This window comes from Procambarus clarkii, chromosome 13 (genome assembly GCF_040958095.1).
Source record: "Procambarus clarkii isolate CNS0578487 chromosome 13, FALCON_Pclarkii_2.0, whole genome shotgun sequence".
Taxonomy (NCBI): Eukaryota; Metazoa; Arthropoda; class Malacostraca; order Decapoda; family Cambaridae; genus Procambarus; species Procambarus clarkii.
Window position 1 is genome coordinate 3,166,608 of NC_091162.1, and position 26,417 is coordinate 3,193,024.

At 45.6% G+C, this 26,417-nt stretch overlaps 1 protein-coding gene across 1 annotated transcript in view; it reads right to left on the bottom strand.

Moving 5' to 3' along the window:
• Positions 1–10,029, bottom strand: part of LOC123747687 (leukocyte elastase inhibitor-like) — a 92,849-nt gene extending 82,820 nt beyond the window's left edge. Inside the window, exon 1 of the mRNA XM_069323552.1 lies at positions 9,930–10,029. The gene's annotated coding sequence lies outside the window, so the exon portion shown is untranslated. The remainder of the gene's footprint in view (positions 1–9,929) is intronic.
• Between the last annotated feature and the right edge of the window lie 16,388 nt (positions 10,030–26,417).

The window sequence follows — 26,417 nt, forward strand, 5'->3', positions numbered from 1 at the left end:
CTAAAGAAGCAGATTGTAGAGGCTAACTCCATAACTTTAAAAGCAGGTATGATATAGGAATAGGCCAGGAGTCATTACATTAGACAATCAACGGCTAGAAAAGCGGTGTCCAAGAGCTAGAGCTCGATCCTGCAGGCATAAATAGTTGAGTACACACACACACACATTCAATTGGGAAAATAGAGAACCACAAGGAGGGACAGTAACATGGCGAGCTAAATTATTGGACGTTTCAGCAAGAAACTTTCTTTGCCAACGGGCCAACAAGAATGAGGGGTAATGATGAACCAGCCAGACTTGATCTGATATTCACCCTGAACACGCCAGACATAAGGGAAGTCAAATCAGAAACCCTCCCTTCCCATTGGAATCACGGTCACTTAATGGAGCGCCGCCCTACTCCTTATTGTCCGAATTGCGTTGTCCCTCTTACAGTTGTACATATCCTTATTGAATGTCCTGACTTCCAGGGCGAGCGTGTGTCTTGCTTTCCGACCGTCCCTCGCGGTCACTTGTCCCTCGATAGAATTCTAGGCGAATCGGATACTTTTGATATCGTTCGCCTTATGCGTTTTTGTTCTCGTATTGGCATTCTTGGTGATATTTAGCGCCCTCTGATTATTTCGCACTTTGATGGTGCTACATAGCCTTCCCGGTTTGGTGCCTTCTTTTGATAATTGCCTTCCCATTGGCATTAGTGACCAGTGTCCTAACATTTGAGTATCTGATGGTAGTAGGAATAACCCATCAAAGGAAAGGATAAAAAAGTAAAAGGTTGGAATACCGAATGAGAAACTATTATGAGATTAGAAACATTCTAATAGGAATACAGAACTCGGCGGAAAGTGTACAAGGCATGATGGACAACATCACCCAGAAGTGTCAGGAGGCAGGAAACAGGTTTACCCCGGCCCACAAAGGAAAAAACAAAAACCCAAAGTGGGAATCCGTGGTTCAGTCAGGCATGTAAGAGACCATAAAGCGGAGGGAGATACCAAAGGGCACGAAATGGGTACTTCAGTGTAAGGAGAGAAGCAGAGAGTCAGTTTGAAAATCGCATAACAAATAAAGCCAAGACCCAACGAAAACTGCTGTACAGCCATATCGGGAGGAAAACAACGGTGAAAGAATAGGTATTAAAACGGAAAAAGGGAGAAGTTGGTACACAGAGAATGACAAAAGGTGTGTGAAGAACTCGACAAGAGATTCTAGGAGGTCTTCACAATAGAGCAGGGAAACGCTCTTGAACTAAGAGGATGGCGATAAACCAAGCGGACTTGGAAGATATTGAAAATACCAGAGATGAGATTAGGGGGGGGGGCAGCTCGATCTAGATGTGATTTAAAGCTGTTCGACCTGATGGAATCTCACCATGGATGCTAAAAGAGGGTGCAGAAGCACTTTGCATGCCACTATCTATGGTGTATAACAAGTCATTGGAAACTGGAGACCTACCAGAGAGTTGGAAGACAGCTAATGTAGTCTCAATATACAAAAAAGGGGCATAGGCAGGAAGCCCTAAATTACAGGCCTGTGTCTTTAACTTGTGTACCATGCAAGATGATGAAGATCGTGAGAAAAAACCTGGTAGCACATCTGGAGAGAATGGACTTCGTAACACGTCACCAGCATGCGTTCAGGGATGGCAAGAAGTCTCGCAGCTTTAATAGAAGTCTATGACCAAGCAACAAGCATTAGGCAAGAAAGAGAAGGATGAGCAGACTGCATTTTCTTGGACAGTCAGAAAGCGTTTGAAACAGTACCCCAATAAGAGGCTGTTGCCAAAGCTGGAGTAAATGGTAGGGTGATCCATTGGATAAGAGAGTACCTCAACAACAGGAAGCAGAGAGTTACTGTGAAGGGTGAGACCTCAGATTGGTGTGATGTCACCAGTGAAGTCCTACAGGGCTCTGTACTCGGCCCTCACTTGTTTCTGATACAAGTGAGTGATCTTCCAGAGGGTATAAACTCATTCTTCTCAATGTTTGCAAATGAGGCTAAAATTATGCAAAGAATTAAGACAGAGGACGACTGCAAGAGGCTACAAGATGACCTGGACAGACGGAAGGAATGGTCCAGCATATGGCTACTAGAGTTTAACTCGAGCAAGTGCAACGTAATGAAGATAGGCGTAGTGAGCATGAGGCCAAACATAAGGTACAGATGGGAGAGGAAATCCTTCAGGAGTCAGGAAGAGAGAAAGATCTAAGAGTTGATGTCACACCAGACCTGTCTCCTGAAGCTCACATCAAAAAGATAATATCAGCGGCGTATGCAAGGCTGGCAAATATATGGACTGCCTTCAGTAATTTGTGTAAAGAATAATTGAGAACCTTGTATACCTCATATGTGAGACCAATACAGGAATATGCGGCTCCAACCTGGTGTCCACATCTAGTCATAAACAAAACGAAAAGGTTCAGAGGTATGCCACCAGACTAGTCCCCGAGCTGAGAGGTATGAGCTACGAGGAAAGTTTGCTGGAACTGAACCTCACAACACTGGAAGACAGAAGAGTTAGGGGAGACATGATCACTGCCTACAAAATTCTCAGAGGTATTGACAGGGAAGATATAGATAAACAGTTTAGCATAGGTGGTATGCAAACGAGAGGAGAGAGATGGTAACTTAATACCCAAATCAGCCACAGGGACGTTAGAAAAAACTTGTTCAGTGTCAGAATAATTAATAAATGGAAGCATTAGGCAGTGATGTGGTGGAGGCTGACTTCATACACAGATTCAAATGTAGATATGATAGAGCCCTATACACACACACACACACACACACACACAGAGCAAGCATCCCCTGTAAAATACTTGAAAGAATAATTAGGCTACGACTGGTTGCACACCTGGAGAACGTTAGGTTTGTGAACAAACATCAACTGGAAAGTTCTGGGTTCTGGAAAGGGAAGTCGTGCCTAACAAACCTTTTGGAATTCTATGATAAAATAACTAGGAAAGGAGAGGACAGAGATGGTTGGGCAGACTGCATATTTCTGGACTGCCAAAAAGCCTTTGATACAGTACCGCACATGAGACTGCTGTTCAAACTCGAGAGGCAGGCGAGGGTGGGGGGAAAGGTCCTAGCATGGATCAGGAAGTACCTAACAGGAAGGAGTCAATGAGTTACGATAAGGGGCGAGAAGTCTGACTGGCGAACAGTAACGAGTGGAGTACCTCAAGGATGGGTGCTGGGACCAATTCTATTTCTAATATATGTTAACGACATGTTTACAGGAGTAGAGTTCTACGTGTCGATGTTCGCCGATGAAGCAAAGTTGATGAGAAGAGTTGTGACAGATGAGGATTGCAGGATCTTCCAAGAGGACCTGAACAGGTTGCAGAGATGGTCAGATAAATGGCTACTGGAGTTCAACACGAGTAAATGTAAAGTTATGGAAATGGTGTCAGGTGATAGGAGACCAAAGGGACAGTACACAATGAAGGGGAACTGCCTACCTGTAACGATTCGAGAATGAGACCTGGGAGTGGACGTAACACCTAATCTAACTCCTGAGGCACATATAAACAGGATAACGACAGCAGCGTATTCTACACTGGCAAAAGTTAGAACATCATTTAGAAACCTAAGTGAGGAGGCTTTTAAGGCGCTTTACACTGCCTACTTGAGGCCAGTCTTAGAGTATGCCGCGCCATCATGGAGTCACCACCTGAAGAAACACATAAGGAAACTGGAAAAGGTTCGGAAGTTTGCGACCAGGCTTGTCCCAGAGTTACGAGAAATGGGATATGAAGAGCGCCTGTAGGAACTGAACCTTACGACACAAGAAAAAAGAAGGGAGAGGGGGGATATGATAGGAACGTATAAAATACTCATGGGGAATTGACAAAGTGGAAATAGATGAAATGTTCACACGTAATAGTAACAGAACGAGGGGACATGGGTGGAAGCTGGAAACTCAGATGAGTCAGAGAGATGTTAGGAAGTATTCTTTAAGAGGGAGAGTAGCGGAAAAATGGAATGCACTTAAGGAGCAGGTTGTGGAAGCAAACTCTATTTATAGTTTTAAAATTAGGTATGATAGGGATATGGGACAGGAGTCATTGCTGTAAACAACCGAAAGCTGGAAAGGCGGGATCCTAAGAGCCGATGCTCGATCCGGCAAGCACAAATAGGTGAGAACAAATAGGTGAGTAAACACATACACACACACACATAGGGGTCTGGTAGCTGAGTGGACAGCACTCGGGGCTCGTAATTCTGTGGCCAGGGTTCGATTCCTGGACCAGGCAGAAACAAATGGGCAAAATTTCTTTCGCCCTTAATGCCCCTGTTACCTAGCAGTAAATAGGTACCTAGGAGTTACACAGCTGTTACGAGCTGCTTCCTGGGGGGGATGGTGGTGTGGACAAAAATAGTAGTAACAGGTGATTGTCAGTTGAGAGGCGGGCCGAAAGATCAGAGCTCGATCCACCGCAGGTTCCGCAAGCACGCGCGCGCGCACACACAAACACACTGTGTAGGACGGGAGACCTACCAGAAGTATGGAAGACGGATAATGGTCCCAATACAAAAGGGTGACAGACAAGAAGCACTGAACTACAGGCCAGTGTCCTTAACTTGTATACCATGCAAGGTGATGGAGAAGATCGCGAGAAATAATCTAGTAACACATCTGGAGAGAAGGGACTTCTTGACATCCCATCAACATGGGTTCTGGGAGGGAAAATCTTGTCTTAGAGGCTTAATAGAATTCTACGATCAGGTAACGAAGATTAAGCAAGAAAGAGAAGGATGGCCGGACTGCATTTTTTTTTTTGTCGGAAAGCGTTTGACACAGTACCCCATAAAAGGCTGATGCATAAGCTGTAGAAACAGGCAGAAGTAACTGGTAGGGCGCTCCAGTGAATAAGGGAGTACCTAAGCAATAGGAAGCAGAGAGTTACAGTGAGGGGTGAGACCTCAGACTGGCGTGAAGTCACCAGTAGAGTTTCACATGGCTCTGTACTCGGACTTATCCTGTTTCTGATATATGTAAATGATCTCCCAGAGGGTATAGATTCATTCCCCTTAATGTTTGCTGACGAAGCCAAAATTATGAGAAGGATTAAGACAGAGGAGGACAGCTTGAGGCTTCAAGAAGACCTGGACAAGCTGCAGGAATGGTCGAACAAATGGTTGTTAGAGTTTAACCAAGCAAATGTAATGTAACGAAGATAGGTGTAGGGAGCAGAAGACCAGATACATGGTATCATTTGGGAGATGAAAAACTTAGTCAGAGAAAGAAAGACCTGGGGGTTGATATCACGCCAGACCTGTTCCCTGAAGCCTATATCAGGAGGATAACACCAGCGGCATATGCCAGATTGGCCAACATAAGAAAAGCCTTTAGAAACTTGTGTAAGGAATCATTCAGAACGTTGAATACACATATATCAGACCAATCCTAGAGTATGCGGCTCCAGCATGAAGTCCATATTTAGTCAAGCATAAGACTAAACTGGAAAAGGTTCTAAGGTTCGCCACCAGACTAGTACCCGAACTGAGGGGTATGAGCTACGAGGAGAGACTACGGGGAATTAAACATCCCATCACTGGGAGAAAGAAGAGTTAGAAGGGACATGACCACCACATACAATATTCTCAGAGGAATTAATAGGGTAGATAAAGAAAGACTATTTAACACAAGGGGCACACGCACTAGTGGACACAGGTTAAAATTGAGTACCCAAATGAGCCATTAAGACATTAGATTTTTTTAAGTGTCAGAATTGTTGACAAATGGAATGTATTAGGCAGTGATGTGGTGGAGGCTGAATCCATACAAAGTTTCAAATGTAAATATGACAGAGTCCAATAGGCTCAGGAACCTGTACATTAGTTCATTGACAGTTGGGAGGTGAGACCAAAGAGCCAGAGCTCATCCCCAGCAAGCACAACTAGGTAAGTACATACACAGTTGATTGTCCAGTTGATTGACAGTGGAGAGGCGGGGACCAAAAAGCCAGAGCTCCATCTCCGCAAGCACAACTAGGTGAGTATCTTTCGTGAGTATTCACCTAGTTGTGCTTGCGGGGAATGAGCTCTGCTCTATCAGCCCGCCTCTCAACTGTCAATCAATCAACTGTTACTAACTATTAACTATATTTTTTCCCACACACACACACACACACACACACACACACTCACAGGAAGCAGCCCGTAACAGCTGTATAACTCCCAGGTAGGGTGAAAGAAACTCTGCCCATTGTTTCTCGCCGGCGCCGGGAATCGAACCCGGGACCACAGTATCAAGCGTCTAGCGTGCTGTCCAGTCAGCCACCGGCCCCCGGTGGCTCTGTGTGTGTGTATACTCTTCTATTTGTGCTTACGGGGATTGAGCTCTGGCTCTTTGGTCCCGCCTCTCAACAGTCAATGAACTGATGTACAAGTTCCTGAGCCTACTGGGCTCTATCATATCGACATTTGAAACTGTGTATGGAGTCTGCCTCCACCACATCACTGCCTAATGCATTCCACTTGCTAACTACTGACACTGAAAAAGTTCTTTCTAACGTCCCTGTGGCTCATTTGGGTACTCAGTTTCCACCTGTGTCCCCTTGTTCGCGTACCACCATTGTAAAATAGTTTATCCTTGTCTACCCTGTCAATTCCCCCTGAGGATTTTGTAGGTAGTGATCATGACTCCCCTTACTCTTCTGTCTTCCAGTGTCGTTACGTGTATTTCCCGCAGCCTTTCCTCGTAACTCATAACTCTTAGTTCTGGGACTAGTCTAGTTGCATACCTCTGAACTTTTTCCAGCTTCGTCTTGTTCTTGACAAGGTACGGGCTCCATGCTGGGGCCGCATACTCCAGGACTAGTTTTACATATGTGGTATATAAGATTCTGAATGACTCCTTACAGTTTCCTGAAGGCGGTTCTGATGTTAGCCAGCCTCGCATATGCTGCAGACGTAATTCATTTTATGTGGGTTTCAGGAGACAGGTTTGGTGTGATATCATCTCCTAGATCTTTGTCTCTGTCCGTTTCATAAAGTACTTCATCTCCTATTCTGTATCCTGTGTCTCGCCTCCTGTTTCCACTGCCTAGCTTCATTACTTTGCATTTACTCGGGTTAAACTTTAGCAGCCATTTGCTGGACCATTCATTCAGTCTGTCTAGGTCATCTTGTAGCCTCCTACTATCATCCTCTGTTTCAATCCTCCTCATAATTTTTGCATCGTCAGCAAACATTGAGAGAAACGAGTCTATACCATCTGGGAGATCATTTACATTTATCAGAAACAGTATAGGTCCTAGAACTGACCCCTGCGGGACTCCACTTGTGACGTCTCGCCAATCTGAGACCTCACTTCTTACAATGACTCGTTGTCTTCTGTTGCTTAGGTACTCCCTTATCCAATGGCGTACCTTCCCTTTCACTCCAGCCTGCATATCCATTTTTTTTCACTAGCCTCTTGTGTGGTACCGTATCAAAGGCTTTCTGGGAATCCAAAAATATGCAGTCTGCCCACTCCTCTCTTGCCTGATTTTTGTTGCCTGGTCATAGAATTCAATTAACCCTGTGAGGCAGGACTTGCCATCTCTGAACCCATGTTGATGCTGCATTACATAGTTCTTTCGCTCCAGATGTTCCACTAGCTTTCTTCGCACAATCTTCTCCATCAGCTTGCATGGTATGCAGGTTAGGGACACTGGCCTGTAGTTCAGTGCCTCCTGTCTATCCCCTTTCTTGTATATCGGGACTACGTTAGCTGCTTTCCAAATTTCTGGCAGTTCTGTTGCCGGTGATTTGTTATACACTATGGAGAGTGACAGGCACAGTGCTTCTGCTCCTTCCTTTAGTATAAAATGGGATATTCCATCTGGGGCTATAGCCTTTGTCACATCCAACTTTAGTAAAAACTTCCTTACTTTCCCACTGGTAATCTCAAACTTTTCTAGTGGTTCCTAGTTAATTATTCCCTCTCTTATCTCTGGAATTTCTCCTTGCTCTAAGATGAAGACCTCACGGAATTTCTTATTCAGTTCCTCACACACTTTCCTCACACAGTATCCTCATTCCTACTGGGGCCTCAAAACCGATTTCCCTTATGTCTGAGTCGTTCAGCGTGAAGACTAGGTCGAGTCTCGCTGGTTCATCGTTTCCTCTCATCCTTGTGGGTTCCCCGACATGCTGGCTGAGAATGTTTCTAGTCCCCACCTCTAATAGTTTGGCTCTCCACGTACCCTCGCCTCCATGCGGTTCCTTGTTCTCCCAGTCTATCCTTCCGTGATTGAAGTCCTCCGTGTGTGTGTGTGTGTGATTTGTGTGTGTGATTTGTGTGTGTGATTTGTGTGTGTATGTGTGTGTGTATGTGTGTGTGTATGTGTGTGTGTTTTGTGTGTGTGTTTTGTGTGTGTGTGTGTGGTATGTGGTGTGTGTGGGGAGGGGGGGTGAGGACAACCCATTTGACCCGTGAGGTCAACCCAATGTAAATGGCAAAATGGCTAACCCATTTTTCCATATCCAACAAAGACATGGATGAGAATATTACAAACCACCTTATAAAATTTGCAGATGACACTTAAGATCTATTGTAAAGTAGGAAGACCGGCAAATGCTCTTTAATATTGACAAATGAACGACCAAGTATCTAGGCCATATATATACGTCACAACTATCAATTCAACAACAATACCATACACAATATTGAAGAAAATAAGACCAAGGAGTCAGGATCCATCAGTCATTGAAAGTTGGACGAGTAGAAGCTGCAGTAAAAAGAAGCCTATCAAATCCAGTAATAATTTAAACCTTTGACTTAAAAATGTGGTAGTCGTGCTGTAGAAATCACCCACAATTGGACTTGTGTATGTAAGCATGGAGCCCACACCACCAGACGGACATGTCGGGCTTGGTGATATACACAGCGACTAAATCCATCCCAGAACTAAGTGAACTCTCACCAGGAAAAGTTTACAACCACAGGACTAACAACAATGCAAACCAGACATAACTGGACGGATTTCACACAATTTTGTAAGAATACTGAACAGATTGGAGGACATTAATCCAGACCACTTCTTATAATAAAGTCATACGTAACACATATATAAGGAGCAATTTTCATTGCAAGTCTTTACAAATAGAGTTTGGTGTGGGTCCATAACGAGGGGTAACATATAGGGAACAGATGAGAGCATATATGGTGCTGGGTGTGGGTCAACAACGAGGGGTAACATATAGGGAACAGATGAGAGCATATATGGTGCTGGGTGTGGACAACAACGAGGGGTAACATATAGGGAACAGATGAGAGCATATATGGTGCTGGGTGTGGACAACAACGAGGGGTAACATATAGGGAACAGATGAGAGCATATATGGTGCTGGGTGTGGACAACAACGAGGGGTAACATATAGGGAACAGATGAGAGCATATATGGTGCTGGGCAACCTCCTCTCGCACAAGACAACACATATATGACTTATTGCTTATAGTCACTATTTCGCCTATAAATAGTATATATGTGACATATTCCAAGCCATATTTTTTTCAAGGCACTAATTTTTCCTCCAGTTTTATTAAACATTAGAGATTTCATACAAAATTTGACAATATCCTGAGTTAATTTACAATTTATTTATATATTTTCGTTTTGTTTTATTACTTTTATAAAGCTGTTATATCAATTTAGGAATAGGTTCAGTTATAATTGTAATATCTTAACATACTAAGAAGGTTAGGTTAGGTTGTGGTTTTCTATTCAGATTTTCAAGGTAAACTCAAATATTCGCAATAATTAGTATGTCACTTATGCACTTATTCATAAGCAAGATATTGACTATAAGCAAGTGCGAGAACGGGTTGTACTGGGTGTGGTCAACGCACTGATCCTAGACCATGCTGATGCTGAGCATAGAGTTCGTTAAGAATATAACCGCTAGTAAGTCCAATATTTATAATATAATATTACCTTTCAAAGAAGTACAAATATGGGAGTCGTCACTGTAGTCAGGAGGTATGAAGCATAAATACCCAAGTCTCCCCCTTATATACCCACACCTGACTCCTCCCACCCTGGCTTCCCCCAGGCCTGGTGTCTCACTGATAGAGCATCTCCTGACTCCTCCCACTCTGGCTTCCCCCAGGCCTGGTGTCTCACTGATAGAGCATCTCCTGACTCCTCCCACCCTGGCTTCCCCCAGGCCTGGTGTCTCACTGATAGAGCATCTCCTGACTCCTCCCTCTCTGGCTTCCCCAAGCTTAAATTATCCTACTTTTTTGTTTACGTTTTGCCCCGAGAGGCGGGTTTATTGGGCAGCGACATTCATCCTGTGAGTGGACACACCGCCATAGTGACAGAATTGGGCAGCGTCACTCATCCTGTGAGTGGACACACCATTAGTGACACTATTGGGCAGCGTCACTCATCCTGTGAGTGGACACACCGCCATAGTGACAGTATTGGGCAGCGACATTCATCCTGTGAGTGGACACACCGCCATAGTGACACTATTGGGCAGCGCCACTCATCCTGTGAGTGGACACACCGCCATAGTGACACTATTGGGCAGCGTCACTCATCCTGTGAGTGGACACACCGCCATAGTGACACTATTGGGCAGCGTCACTCATCCTGTGAGGGGACACACCACCATAGTGACAGTATTGGGCGGCGTCACTCATCCTGTGAGTGGACACGCCGCATTAGTGACAGTACTGGGCAGCGTCACTCATCCTGTGAGTGGACACGCCGCCATAGTGACACTATTGGGCAGCGTCACTCATCCTGTGAGTGGACACACCGTCAGTGACAGTATTGGGCAGCGTCACTCATCCTGTGAGTGGACACACCGCCATAGTGACACTATTAGGCAGCGTCACTCATCCTGTGAGTGGACACACCGTTAGTGACAGTACTGGGCAGCGTCACTCATCCTGTGAGTGGACACGCCGCCATAGTGACACTATTGGGCAGCGTCACTCATCCTGTGAGTGGACACACCGCTATAGTGACACTATTGGGCAGCGTCACTCATCCTGTAAGTGGACACACCGTTAGTGACAGTATTGGGCAGCGTCACTCATCCTGTGAGTGGACACACCGCATTAGTGAAAGTATTGGGCAGCGTCACTCATCCTGTGAGTGGAGACACCATTAGTGACAGTATTGGGCAGCGTCACTCATCCTGTGAGTGGACACACCGCATTAGTGACAGTATTGGGCAGCGTCACTCATCCTGTGAGTGGACACACCATTAGTGACAGTATTGGACAGCGTCACTCATCCTGTGAGTGGACACACCGCCATAGTGACAGTATTGGGCAGCGTCACTCATCCTGTGAGTGGACACCGCATTAGTGACAGTATTGGGCAGCGTCACTCATCCTGTGAGTGGACACACCGCCATAGTGACAGTATTGGGGAGCGTCACTCATCCTGTGAGTGGACACCGCATTAGTGACAGTATTGGGCAGCGTCACTCATCCTGTGAGTGGACACACCGCCATAGTGACAGTATTGGGCAGCGTCACTCATCCTGTGAGTGGACACACCGCCATAGTGACAGTATTGGGCAGCGTCACTCATCCTGTGAGTGGACACACCGCCATAGTGACACTATTGGGCAGCGTCACTCATCCTGTGAGTGGACAAACCACCATAGTGACAGTATTGGGCGGCGTCACTCACCCTGGGAGTGGACACGCCGCCATAGTGACACTATTGGGCAGCGTCACTCATCCTGTGAGTGGACACACCGTCAGTGACAGTATTGGGCAGCGTCACTCATCCTGTGAGTGGACACACCGCCATAGTGACACTATTGGGCAGCGTCACTCATCCTGTAAGTGGACACACCGTTAGTGACAGTACTGGGCAGCGTCACTCATCCTGTGAGTGGACACGCCGCCATAGTGACACTATTGGGCAGCGTCACTCATCCTGTGAGTGGACACACCGTTAGTGACAGTATTGGGCAGCGTCACTCATCCTGTGAGTGGACACACCGTTAGTGACAGTATTGGGCAGCGTCACTCATCCTGTGAGTGGACACACCGCCATAGTGACAGTATTGGGCAGCGTCACTCATCCTGTGAGTGGACACACCGCCATAGTGACAGTATTGGGCAGCGCCACTCATCCTGTGAGTGGACACACCGCCATAGTGACAGTATTGGGCAGCGCCACTCATCCTGTGAGTGGACACACCGCCATAGTGACACTATTGGGCAGCGTCACTCATCCTGTGAGTGGACACACCGCCATAGTGACACTATTGGGCAGCGTCACTCATCCTGTGAGGGGACACACCACCATAGTGACAGTATTGGGCGGCGTCACTCATCCTGTGAGTGGACACGCCGCATTAGTGACAGTACTGGGCAGCGTCACTCATCCTGTGAGTGGACACGCCGCCATAGTGACACTATTGGGCAGCGTCACTCATCCTGTGAGTGGACACACCGTCAGTGACAGTATTGGGCAGCGTCACTCATCCTGTGAGAGGACACACCGTTAGTGACAGTACTGGGCAGCGTCACTCATCCTGTGAGTGGACACGCCGCCATAGTGACACTATTGGGCAGCGTCACTCATCCTGTGAGTGGACACACCGCTATAGTGACACTATTGGGCAGCGTCACTCATCCTGTAAGTGGACACACCGTTAGTGACAGTATTGGGCAGCGTCACTCATCCTGTGAGTGGACACACCGCATTAGTGAAAGTATTGGGCAGCGTCACTCATCCTGTGAGTGGACACACCGCATTAGTGACAGTATTGGGCAGCGTCACTCATCCTGTGAGTGGACACACCATTAGTGACAGTATTGGACAGCGTCACTCATCCTGTGAGTGGACACACCGCCATAGTGACAGTATTGGGCAGCGTCACTCATCCTGTGAGTGGACACCGCATTAGTGACAGTATTGGGCAGCCTCACTCATCCTGTGAGTGGACACACCGCCATAGTGACAGTATTGGGGAGCGTCACTCATCCTGTGAGTGGACACCGCATTAGTGACAGTATTGGGCAGCGTCACTCATCCTGTGAGTGGACACACCGCCATAGTGACAGTATTGGGCAGCGTCACTCATCCTGTGAGTGGACACACCGCCATAGTGACAGTATTGGGCAGCGTCACTCATCCTGTGAGTGGACACACCGCCATAGTGACACTATTGGGCAGCGTCACTCATCCTGTGAGTGGACAAACCACCATAGTGACAGTATTGGGCGGCGTCACTCATCCTGGGAGTGGACACGCCGCCATAGTGACACTATTGGGCAGCGTCAGTCATCCTGTGAGTGGACACACCGTCAGTGACAGTATTGGGCAGCGTCACTCATCCTGTGAGTGGACACACCGCCATAGTGACACTATTGGGCAGCGTCACTCATCCTGTGAGTGGACACACCGTTAATGACAGTACTGGGCAGCGTCACTCATCCTGTGAGTGGACACGCCGCCATAGTGACACTATTGGGCAGCGTCACTCATCCTGTGAGTGGACACACCGTTAGTGACAGTATTGGGCAGCGTCACTCATCCTGTGAGTGGACACACCGTTAGTGACAGTATTGGGCAGCGTCACTCATCCTGTGAGTGGACACACCGCCATAGTGACAGTATTGGGCAGCGTCACTCATCCTGTGAGTGGACACACCGCCATAGTGACAGTATTGGGCAGCGCCACTCATCCTGTGAGTGGACACACCGCCATAGTGACAGTATTGGGCAGCGTCACTCATCCTGTGAGGGGACACACCGCTATAGTGACACTATTGGGCAGCGTCACTCATCCTGTGAGTGGACACACCGCATTAGTGAAAGTATTGGGCAGCGTCACTCATCCTGTGAGTGGACACACCGCATTAGTGAAAGTATTGGGCGGCGTCACTCATCCTGTGAGTGGAGACACCATTAGTGACAGTATTGGGCAGCGTCACTCATCCTGTGAGTGGACACACCGCATTAGTGACAGTATTGGGCAGCGTCACTCATCCTGTGAGTGGACACACCATTAGTGACAGTATTGGACAGCGTCACTCATCCTGTGAGTGGACACACCGCCATAGTGACAGTATTGGGCAGCGTCACTCATCCTGTGAGTGGACACCGCATTAGTGACAGTATTGGGCAGCGTCACTCATCCTGCGAGTGGACACACCGCCATAGTGACAGTATAGGGCAGCGTCACTCATCCTGTGAGTGGACACCGCATTAGTGACAGTATTGGGCAGCGTCACTCATCCTGTGAGTGGACACACCGCGATAGTGACAGTATTGGGCAGCGTCACTCATCCTGTGAGTGGACACACCGCCATAGTGACAGTATTGGGCAGCGTCACTCATCCTGTGAGTGGACACACCGCCATAGCAGCATGTACAACACTCCCCAATAGTAAGAAACCCGCTGGGTTGTTCATCCTGTCACTTGTACCCAGACACAGCTGGAACTTGCTTAATTAACTGTCTCAAGTGAACAGCCCACCAAACAAGATGATTAAAATTTCTCAAAACTTACAAACTAACGTTATCTTGAGGGTGCAAAATGGGGGAATTTTATGACAACAGCACTTACACTTGAGAGATAATATTTTCTTAACTCAAACAATGTGGTGTTTACTATGATACACACATTTCTAATGTCTCTTAGACGCCTCTTATCTAATGTCTCTTAGATACACATTCTCTCAGGTAGTGGTCAAGGCGTAGTCCGTCACTCACACCACAGACTCTGAACCTCCGCTGCTCAGATGTTGCTTCCATCCCATATCTTCATGGACATTGGCATCCAAGACGAACTCTTACTGTGAGGAGATGGTTCACCAGCTCACTTACAATAGTGCTCTTATGCCTGTGGGAGCCAGTACACTTGTTAAGTGCACTTGTTAAGTGGGCGGACTTAAGTTTGGTAACGAGCAACCGAAACATCTAGTGTTTGGGCTCATGTGAGAGCCCCAGTCATCAGCAGTTCATAAATGTTACCCTGGCCGGGGTGGCATGTCTGTGGACAGTCCTAGAGCTGATAGCATCATCTCATTGTATGGCTTTGAGGCCAGACTCGACTTTGCGCGTGAACAGCTAGGCCCAGGCGTGGGGTGAGCTGTGGGCCTCCCGCGCTCGCTGGCTACTTGAGTCGTTGTCATGGAAACAGCCGCCATCTTAGTAAACATCTTGAGCCGCCATGTTGGTCGGCCATCTTGGAGTTGCCCTAGGGGCTATGCTACACCGTCGCTGATTGGATGAGAGGGGTAGGCCGCTGTATGCCTTCCTCTCATTGGTTATTTCGAGAAGGACGCGGGGAGCGTCGGTGTGAGCAGCATTCTGAACCCAGCTGCCACTTTGTCAAGACGCTTCCTGTACTCAATTCGGCCAAATTGAAGTATAGGGCGTCGTGGTGGCTGGACTACTCAACTGCTGATGCTTCCTGCTTCACCAACGACACCGGTCGTCACAGAATCCGGCCGAAGTCGTCGATTGGAGGGGTTTAAGACATTGTGTACAGGGGGTAGAGGTACAGTGATCTGGGATCATGGGGAATGTGCATACGAGCAGTAACAGACTCGTAGATCCCATACCAGTGATTATTAGACTTGCTAGTGCTCTGTAGCAGTCGATGGGAACGTGGAAACTCTTGTCGGTGTCAAGGCAAATTTCCCATGTTTGTGTGAGACGCTATCGTTGTGCGCGTCACCTGGGTACGAACGCTTCACTTCACCGGTGGGTCGAGGGTGCGAACTCAGCCGTGTTGAGTGGGAGGGGTTCGAGTGTGCGCCAATTTTACGAATAAATACCACGTAAGGTATTACCGCCGCCTACGCCACCCTGAGCAGCCAGCCACCTATAGCGGGGTGCCTGATGTATGAGAATGGTGTATAGCCGGCAGTGTGAATGAGTAAGTACCTATGTGTGTATTTCTGGTGATTAGTAGTCTCTAAAGCTTGAATTCGAGGTCAAGTGTTCCTTCACATTGTCACGCAGCACCTGTTCAAGTGGAGTGGAGTGTAGACGAGGAGATAATCACCCTTCGTTGTCATCTTGTCAGTCCAGAGTGACTTACGTCTGGTGCACACAGACGTACAGTGTGTGTGTGGGTACACACGGGAACAGAGTATACATAGATTAGCCAAGGACTGAGAGGATGTCCATGTAATAATTATATTATTTCATTGTGGTAATCATTTTTGATCGTCCGTGGGACGGAGTGATATCATTTCCATGTGTGGTCTTGCAGGTGTGGAATTCCAACACTGAGCGCTCAGGTATGTGTAACGCCAGTGATTCCTGGCGTTACTAAAATTCCTGAATTTTACTAGGTAGGAGTAGAGCTGTTTGTAAATAATTTTATCTAATATTTTTTATAATATAGTTAGACTTGATATTGGTCTGAAATTATTAATATCTGCCGGATTGCCTTTATTATGAACTGCCGTTACTCCTGCTTTTTTAAGGATATCTGGGAAGGTATGACATGCTAGAGATTTGTTGAACAGCAAAGCTATGGGTGGCGCAAAGGTATAGGAGACTCTCTTTTATACCATGGATGTATTTCACTAATGTTCCCAGCTTTGGTTTTAAGTGAGTGAATGATAAACACAACATCTGTAGTGCTGATTGGTGTAAGGAGAAGAGAGTTTGGGTAGCTGCCTGAAAGATATGTGGGAACATGTGTTTGAGTCTGTGAGATTTATCTGGCAATAATAGCACAACCGATGAAAAAACTATTAAATTCAGTTGCCGATTCTAGATCTGTTGCAGGTGTATAACCATCCTTGATGAGTTTTATCTGATTATGTAAATGTTGTTTAGATCCTAGGATGTTAGTGATGGCTCTCCATGTGCTTTTCATGTTGCATTTTGCTTCTTTAAATCTACTCTCATAATAGGAAAGTTTTGCTTTTCTTATTATGCTGGTAAGCACTGACGAGAAACTTTTAACTACTTCCTTTGCAACTATGCTAATCCTAAGTTTGTTTTCATATACATGTTTCTTGTCGATTGCTTTGAGTATGCCATTTGTGAGCCAGGGATTGTTTAACCTTTTATCAGTTACTTGCTTGGTGAGGAGAGGACAATGAGTGTTGTTAAGGCTTAGAATTTTGGAAAGGAAGAGGTTAGTTAATGAATTTATATCCTGAGTATTATTAAATTCAGATTCCCAGTTTATATTGTGGAAGGCATTTGTGAGATTGCCTATTGCTGCTTCACTGTGTAACCTAAAGGTAAGAAACTTCATCGAAACATTTAAAATACTGAACAATTTGGAGAATGTTGATCCGGACAATTTCTTCAAAATGTCGGATGTAACACATTCAAGGAGCAACGGTTTCGAGCTCAACAAGCCACAGTGTAGGACTGAGAACAGGAGATGCTTTTTAACCCACAGGGTTATAAACCCATGGAGCCTCATACCCGCCGAAGCCGTGAATGCCGAAACTCTGTTGGGTTTTAAAATACAACGGGAAAATATCATCATGACAAATGGGGGGGATCTTTGACCAGCTGCTGGCTTCCTGTCCTCGTCGAGGCAGCTAGCATTAGACGCCCTCAGGTACATTCAGAACTTTATGAAAGGCTTTAATATCATTATCCTTTCTCACTTTACCATGGGTGGTAAAGTGGGAAATGTTTGAATGGATATAAATAGGAGCTGCCAAGTATGGGTCAATAGGCCGCCTACAGTTTCCTTAATTCTAAAGTTCTTATGTTCTTATGTAAGGAGCAACGGTTTCAAGCTCAACGAGCCACAATGCCGGATTGAAAACAGGAGATGCTTGTTCACGCATTATGAGATATATAAATTAATATATTATGTGATACATTAATTAATATGTAAATTATCACGGATTATGAGATATATAAATTAATATATTATGTGATACATTAATTAATATGTAAATTATCACGGATTATGAGATATATAAAAGGGCATTAAATTCAGCTACGCAGAAAATAAGATTAGCCAAAAGAAATCTTGCCCAAAACATAAAGAAAGGTCCAAAACCATTCTATGCCTATATACGAAGTAAAACCAAAACTAAGTTCTCTGTAGGACCCCAAAAAGATGAGACTAACCAAATTATTGGACGATAAAAGGGCAGCAAACACTCTGAATTAATACTTTACATCAGTGTTCACACTAGTAAGATTGAAAAATATCCCATCACCCACTCAAATGTTTGAAGGTGAAGATAGTTAATTGGGGAATATACCCATAACATGATAAACTAAATGACTCAAAAGCCCCAGGTGTGGATGGATTTCAATCCAAAGTCGTAAAGGAACTGGCAGATATGCATACTACTGAAATTCCTTTTCAAAAAAATTCTGGACCAATGGATAGTTCCTCTAGATTGCAAATATGCAAATGTTACCCTGGTTTCCAAAAAAGGCAAAAAAAAGCTCTGTAAAAAAACTACCGTCCGATCAGCTTGACATAACACATCTGCAAGCTCATGGAGAGAATCCTAAGGGAGGGAATCATCCATTTCATAGAGAACAATCCTGAAAAATCAACGCAACATAAGTTTGGTAAATATTTATCATGCCTTACAAACCTGTTCACATTTCTGAAAACGGTACCCCTTTCTCTTTCCATCCCGTTGTCGTAGTAAACGGGGTGGGGGGCTGCCGGAGTGTGATGCTCCGTGGAACAGTTCTATCCTTCTGAAGCCTTATACTCCTGCTGCCGTCTTCACTAATTGTGCTGGATGCCTATTCCTCTTCCTTATTTTTTATTCCCCTCCCCCCCCCCTTTTCTTTCTGAGTTATTTCCCGCCGACTTCTTCTGTTTTGAGAACGGATGTTTGGGAAGGCACACTCTTTCATCAGTAAAACTATGGTACCCGACGTTGTCGAGCGAGGAGATGTTTTATTGTGAAAGCTTTGCCTTCGTTGCTGAGCCCGATCTCGACGGATTGACGGTTCTTAACCACTGTGCTACTCAGGCTCCAAAGATGGCACCCCCCCCCCCCTATGAATAAATTCTTGGCAAATTTTTTTTTTTTTAAATGTTAAATGCCCTTCCCTGATCACATATGTTAAAAAATAAAAATTGTACTTACTTTGGCAGCATATATTGCTCATATATTCAATGTTTCATGGTCATTTATGAATATTTACAACATATTTACACACTACACACTATCACACACTATATACATTCACCATCAACACACCCAAAACTCCGCAAGTGTGAGCTGCCACGCTCAGCCTGCCCTCCCTCACTCCTCCAACACTGACGCTACGAGTCCGTCGCCACTTCCCTCACCAAAATGGCTCCTCCCAACAAACTCCTGTTGCTGTTATTACACTATATACACACATTGTATATACCCATGTACATATGTGTCCATCATAGCGAGCCACTAAGCTAGTATGGTGAGCATTAACAGGAGTGGCTGCCACACACAGTGACGCTACCTGGATTCCTTCCCTCCCTCGCCAAAATTCCTCCTCCCATAATACTACGCACAGCACTAATTATCACCACAATCCTGCTATTATCACAATCCTGGTCACTAAATCCTGCAAATGAATAACTGACCACAAGTTTATTTTGTAAAGGAACATAAGAAGTCGTTTGAAGTTTCCTAGATGGACGGAATAATGCTGTGGTGCTGTGGCTAGCGCTTTGAACATCGTGAACAGCATTGATTCACTGATATTTGAACATTGTACACAGTCATTATCACACTCGGGCTCTTCTGTAATACTATAATCGCTAAATAATACTAGTTACATATACATTTTGACATTATTAGGCGATGCTGTGGTCACAAACTGAACTACAGTGCTGTGAGCTCATGCTGCATACACCAGCCTTGGTTGCTCACTCATTACTGAGGTTCTCACACCCTGGAATGTTCCCCACCATTTTTTTTAAAAGGCGTCTGTTTACAAGAGCCATGAGGAAGCTGATGTGAACCCCACGTAGGCGCGGGAGTTTTGAATCATACGCTATACCTATACGATCCCGGAGGCGCGTTGCACACCCCCCGTCAAGCGCCTGCAAGTGTGTTGTGCAGTTCAGTGGTTAAGGTGGCGATTGCAGGGCGTATACCCATGATGCACCCCTGGGGGGCTCCGTCTAGTCGGGTGTCCTATCCTCTAATTGTGACTCCATGGTGCATATGGGGGCTTATTCATGGATGAATTTTGTTCTGTTCATTTTTATATCTTTTTCTGACCCTCCAGTAACGTCTCAGACTCATGGGAGGGATGACCAGGCCCCCGAGTCGGACTATGCTGGAAGGCCGGGCTCTGTAGCCCCCGCTACATTGGAACTGCAGCCTGACCAAGCTGCCTCTCTGACTCTCCTGACTGGCTCTCTCTGCTACCCTCCCACCTCTGTGGCAGGGTTGAGCTCCAAGCCCCCAGAGGTGACCTCCTCATCACCTTGCATGGCTCCGTCTCTCGTTGTCACAACTGAACCTTTTACCCCCATCTCTTACCAGGGGTGCTCGGCGCCGTCACCGCCACACTCACGATTCCTTCCCATTCTCCTTCTTTCCAGGCTTTGTTTGGTCCTGCTACATGGACTAAGTATTTTGATCTTAGTCATATTGACCATATTCGTCCTGATGGTTAATTCCTCCTTAAGCGCCTTGTTGATTCAGTAGATACGATTTTTACCTTTAACTCCACCCATATTGGTACCCGTGTTGTTGCAGCCCCTTCTCGGGAAGCGGCTGACCGCTTGGCTTCGTTGTCCTGCATTGGGGAGACCCCTGTTCGAATCTCCAAAAATGACCGGTTGAATGCCAGCATTTGCACAGTTCTTCTCCTACACCATGTTGCGACTGGTGACGGGGAACTGATAGACTGCCACGAGGATATTACGTATATCCTTGAGGCCCAAGGCCATTCTATCCTCCAGATAATTACCTTCACTCGACCCCATCGCGTTCGTCATCGTCAGCCTCTTCACGTTGTAAGGTTACATTTGATGGTAGGTCCCTTCTATCTTCCGTCATTCTTTCTGATGCCAGATGCTCCGTTCAGGAATACATCTCCTCTCCTCACCTCTACAGAAGGTGCTAGAGATATGGGCATGATCCCTTCAGGTATACAAGTGAGGTGTCTCTAAGCCCCTTGTGTGGAGCCTCGGGTCATTCTAGGACGGAGTGTCCTTCTTCCCAGACTATTCATCAATTGCAGTGATGCCCACCTTGCCTTCTCCCGCTCATGTGTGCACTACAAATTTGAGAAGCCATTCTCAATTTGAAACATCGTGATCATTTGTCTTTTCCTGAGGCAAGACGCCAAGTTCGCCGTCTTCCCTTCTTTCTCTTGCATGTCTTATGCTCGTGTGTTGCGTTCCCCTTTCGTCTGGTCTTCTCCCGCTTTCTCAGTTTCACAACCGTTTCGAGGCCTTGGACCCCGACACCTCTACCACCATCTCGTCTGCTCTTTTACGTTCTGAGCCAGAGGAATCTTCCTCCTGGTTCTCCGTCTGGTGTTTCCTTCCTTCCCGATCTTCCTTGTCTACTGTGCCCTCTTTCCCTTCCCACCACACTCCTTCTCAGCCCTCTCGTCTATCTCTTGGCCCTCCTCACCGCCTGTCTGTTCGGAACTTTGTCCATCTTCATGTTGTGTTTCCCAGTGTTCTTCATGTTATTGACCGTTTCCGTTTTCTTTCCATTGTTGAAACTGTCGAGGCGGTCGCCCAGTACATTGCTGATGGTATGTCTGTCTCTTTATGTCAGAAGCGTAAACCTGGCTCCTCTCCTTCCTTCCCGGCGGGTAAGAAGGCTTCAATATATTCCTCACCTTCCGAGTCTGACACTATCCTTGCTTTCCCTCCCATTTAAGTGGCGGAGTCATCTGCCCGTTATGTAGGTTCCCTTGGTCCTTCATCCTCTCTTGGATGCTGCCCCTCTTCTGTTTCTGTTCTTCCTGGCCCCGATTCTGTTGAGCGTCCTCGCCAATCCCTTCTCTCGCTCCGGACTCTGTCAGTTCACCTCTGGTCCGTCCTCGTGCTCCCTTGACTCCATCATCTTTGCTAGCTTTGCCTATGTCCCATCACCCTGATTTCACCGATCCTGGTCCTGATCTTCCTTAATCTACTCTGTTCTTCTTTGTCTTTGTTTCTTCCTTGTTATCTTTGTTTCTGTTCTCTCTTTTCGTATATGTATGTTCTTCAGTGGAATATTCGTGGTTTTTATGCTAACTTCCATGAACTCTAACTTTTGATTGTGCAGTTTTCACGCTTTGTGTTTGTCTCCAGGAGCCGATGCTTGTTGCTCGTCTTGGTCACTTCCGTGGTTATTCCTTTTTCTCCCCTCTCCCCCCCCCTCCAGCTTTTTCTGGGACCGATACGTCAACTGCTCTCTTGATCCGTCATGATATTCCCATCGTCCCCCTACTTTTTCAGTCGCACATTCAGTGTTCTGCGGCCTGTATTTTTGTAAGTAAATGGTATACAGTCTGTTCCATTTATCTCCCCCCAAATGTCTCAATATCTCTTCCTGATCTTAAACACCTCTTGGACTCCTTACCAGAGCCTGTGCTCCTTTTGGGTGATGTTAGCTGTCGGCATACCCTCTGGGGCGATGTTCTAACAGACACCCAGGGCGACCTTCTTCAACTATTTGTCATCTTTCTTCTCTGTCTCTTCTGAATTCTGGTGAACCTACTCCAGTTGACTCCTGCACTCACACCTTTTCTCTTTGCTCGTCTTCTCTTTATTTGTAATTCACCTGGCGGGTTCATGATGACCTACATAGCAGTGATCATTTCCCGATCCTTGTCACCTTCTCTTTTCACCCTCCCCTCTCCTTCCCTAGGTGGCAGTTTGCCAAGGCTGACTGGAACCTCTTCACCTTGGCATTACTCTTTCCGACCTCTCTGATCTGCCTGTTCCCCGAGCCCTCCTCCTCTTTCGTGACACTGTTTTTTATGTTGCCCTCTGCTCTGTTCCTCTTTCTACCTCCCGGGGTGCTTGGAAGTGCGTTCCCTGGTGGAATGCAGGCTGTGCTCGGGCTGTCCGCTGTAAGCGTGCAGCATGGAAGAAACTCCGTCGCCAACGGACGCCCGATTCTTTTATTTTGTTTCCGAAGGCCTGTGCGGTGGTCCCTAGGGCCATCTGTATGGCTAACCGGGAGGATTGGAGAACTTTCGTTTCCACCATTATGTCTGACAATCCTCTGCCCCTGATCTGAACGAAAATCCGCAAGATGTGGATAAGTTTGTTCCAGATGTCTGGCCAGTCCTTTACCTCCGTGGTTCTATTGAGGCGGATCCGGTGTCGGTTGTGACCGTACTGGGTTCACACGTTTCGACTGTTAGATCCGGTTCTCATCTTCCTCCTCCTTTCCTTACTCATAAGCCTCTTCTTGAATCTTGTCCCTTAGATTTTCGCACTCATCTTCAGCTTCCCAATAACAATCCCTTCTCTCTCAAAGCTCCAGTCTGCCCTGACTCTCTGCAGTTCTAAGTGGCGGGCTCATTTGATATTCATTATGAGATTCTTCACCATCGAGCTTCATGCACGTTCCAGTATTTATTGAATGTTTATAATCGTGTTTGGGAGTCGTCATCAGTCCACAAGGACTGGCTTCAGGTGGTTGTTCTTCCTATTCGGAAACCAGGGTCTCTAGGGTCATCCCCTAAAGGCTTCCGTCCCTTTGCTCTAAGGAGTTGCGTCTGCAAAGTCTTTAAACGTATGATCAATGTGCGTCTCATGATGTGGTTCTTGGAACGCTATCACCTCTTCCCTTTTCAATTTGGCTTTCGCAAGTGTCGTAGCACGACTGATGTTCTCATGAACTTGGAGGTCTATATTCGTATTGTCTTTGCTGCGAAGATATCCGTTGTTGCTGTCCTTTTTGACCTGGAAAAAGTGTATAACACAACCTGGAGATATCAAATTCTATCCTAACTCCGTTCTTTTTGCCTTCTTGGTAATCTCCCTCTCTTCCTCCAGAGATTCCTCTCTTGTCGTTCCTTTCGAGTGCGGCTTGGTACAGCTCTCTCTGCCTCTTTTCGGCACTGAATTTTTAAAAGACAAAGGAAGTGGACTTATATGCTGTGACTTGCAGAGTGCACTTCTGGCAGTGAACTCACATAGTAGTAACACCCAAAAAATAGTCAGTGATATACGAATGAATGTTTCAGCTGCTAAAGAAAATAGATTTGAGGTTAAATTCCTTTGGATACCATCACATGTTGGCATCTTAAGGCCTAACACAGTTGACAAGCTTGCAAAGATAGACTGTAGAAAACCAGTAGTAGAAATTGATATGGTGTTTCATTAGCAGTGACAAAGAGAATACTTAAACAAATATCTAATGAAAATCTTTCTGACCTATCAAATTCACAAAGGCCTGAAAGTTGTTGCATTAAGCATTATGATAAATATCGTGAGAAGACATTCAAATATGGAACTAATAGAGCAAGAACTCGGCAATGTGATGTTATAGCGGCCAGAATACGCCTAGGATATCGACGTATCTGGCAGCTTTTTTTTAAAAACCCATATGTCGAATACACCATGTGTCAACTTTGTGAATGAGAAAACATGCACGCCCTTGATCATTATATTGTAGAATGTCTCATACTGACTGACCTTCGCCCTCCTGGGCTGAGGTATGCTGAACTCTGTAAATACTATATGAATACTGGAACACTTGATGATATATTGGACTTGTTCCCAAGACTGACTATGAAATATATCTGTTATAAAATGTATTGTACCTGTACAATATGTAATTCATCTGTTATACAATGTATGTACCTGTAACCTGAGCTTGTAAAAGCATCTTAATCACCTTCAGTGGTAAAAGTTTTCAATAACACACTAGTTTCTGTAGAAACTATCTTACCCTGTCAAAGTAGGAGAGACATAGGTGTATGTATATATATGTGGATATGTGTATGTATATATATATGCGGATATGTGTATGTATACGTGTATATATGTATGTGTTTTTGTATACAAGATGTGGAAACTGGTCAGAATTGAATTTCATCTTTATAAACGCACGTTAAGGACGCAATGTAAAAAGACATCTTGAACACTATTTATGTAGGACAGACGTAAATCTGTGTATTTGTGTTCGTAGGTTAGATTAGTATTTTAATTAAAAGCACTGTAATCACCTTCTGTGGTTGATTGTTCAATAAATCACCGAACTATATGTTTAACAGATCTCTAACCCTGTCCATGGAGGACAGAAGAATATATATATATGCACTGAAAATGTATGACCACATTTGTGGTAGAAAAACATATATATATATTTTTTATATATTTATATAAAAGAGTTCTTTCATTCTAGTAAAGCCACTAACACACATAGCATTTCAGGCAGGTCCTTAATCTTAATTTTTCCAAGAATACAACTGCCAAATCGTTTAACAACCAGGTACCCATTCACTGCTGGGTGAACAAAGCTGGACAGTTAAGGATAGGCGCCTAGTTAATCCTCCCCGGCCAAGATGCATAAATTAGCATCATACATAGTAAATATGTGCAACATATGTGTACACATGTGTCATGCATGTACACAGTGTCCTTGGACAGTACGAATGTTTTACTACCATAATATAGTGTACATGTTCACTATATTATTGCAAGGATTAAGGATTAATCCTTGGATTAATTAAGGATTAGGTTAGGGATTAGCACGTAAAAACAAATAAAATGTATTTGGAACTGTGCGCAAAAAGTGAACTAAAATATATTCGCGACAACTCGCGCGCTCCGCCCCGGGCGCCCTACTGGTCCCTTAAGGTGGCGTCATGCGCCACCTTACGGACCCCATAGCAGCCAAAGTAAGTACAATTTCGAAATTCCGTTGCTATACCCCATATACAGGGAGGAGCTTTTGGCACTTTCAGAACAAAAAATAATTTTTTCCCGAGAACTTATTTCTTGCGCACTGAGGGGGCGTCATATTTATAGGCCGCGCAGTTAATGGGTTAATGAAGCTAAATTGACAAATATAATTAATTACGAGGAGAGACTATTGGAATTAAACCTCACATCACTGGAAGACAGAAGAGTTAAAGGGTACATGATCACCACATACAATATTCTCGGAGGAATTGATAGGGTAGATAAAGTCAGACTATTTAACACATGGGGGCACATGCACTAGGGGACACAGGTGGAAACTGAGTGCCCAAATGAGCCATAGAGACGTTCGAGAGAATTTTTTCAGTGTCAGAGTAGTAGACAAATGGAATGCATTAGGAAGTGATGTGGTGGAGGCTCACTTCATACTCAGCTTCAAGTGTAGATATGACAAAGCCCAGTAGGCTCAGGAACCTGTACATCTGATGATTTACAGTTGAGAGGCTGGACTAAAGAGCAAGAGCTCAAACCCCCTGTTACGGACCCGAGTCCAGCGTCCTAGCACGGAGCAGTGACGACAACGCAATCTGCCAGTCTGCTCCCGAAACCCCCTCCAAATGGACGACGCCATCTAGTGAGGACGGGATATACCG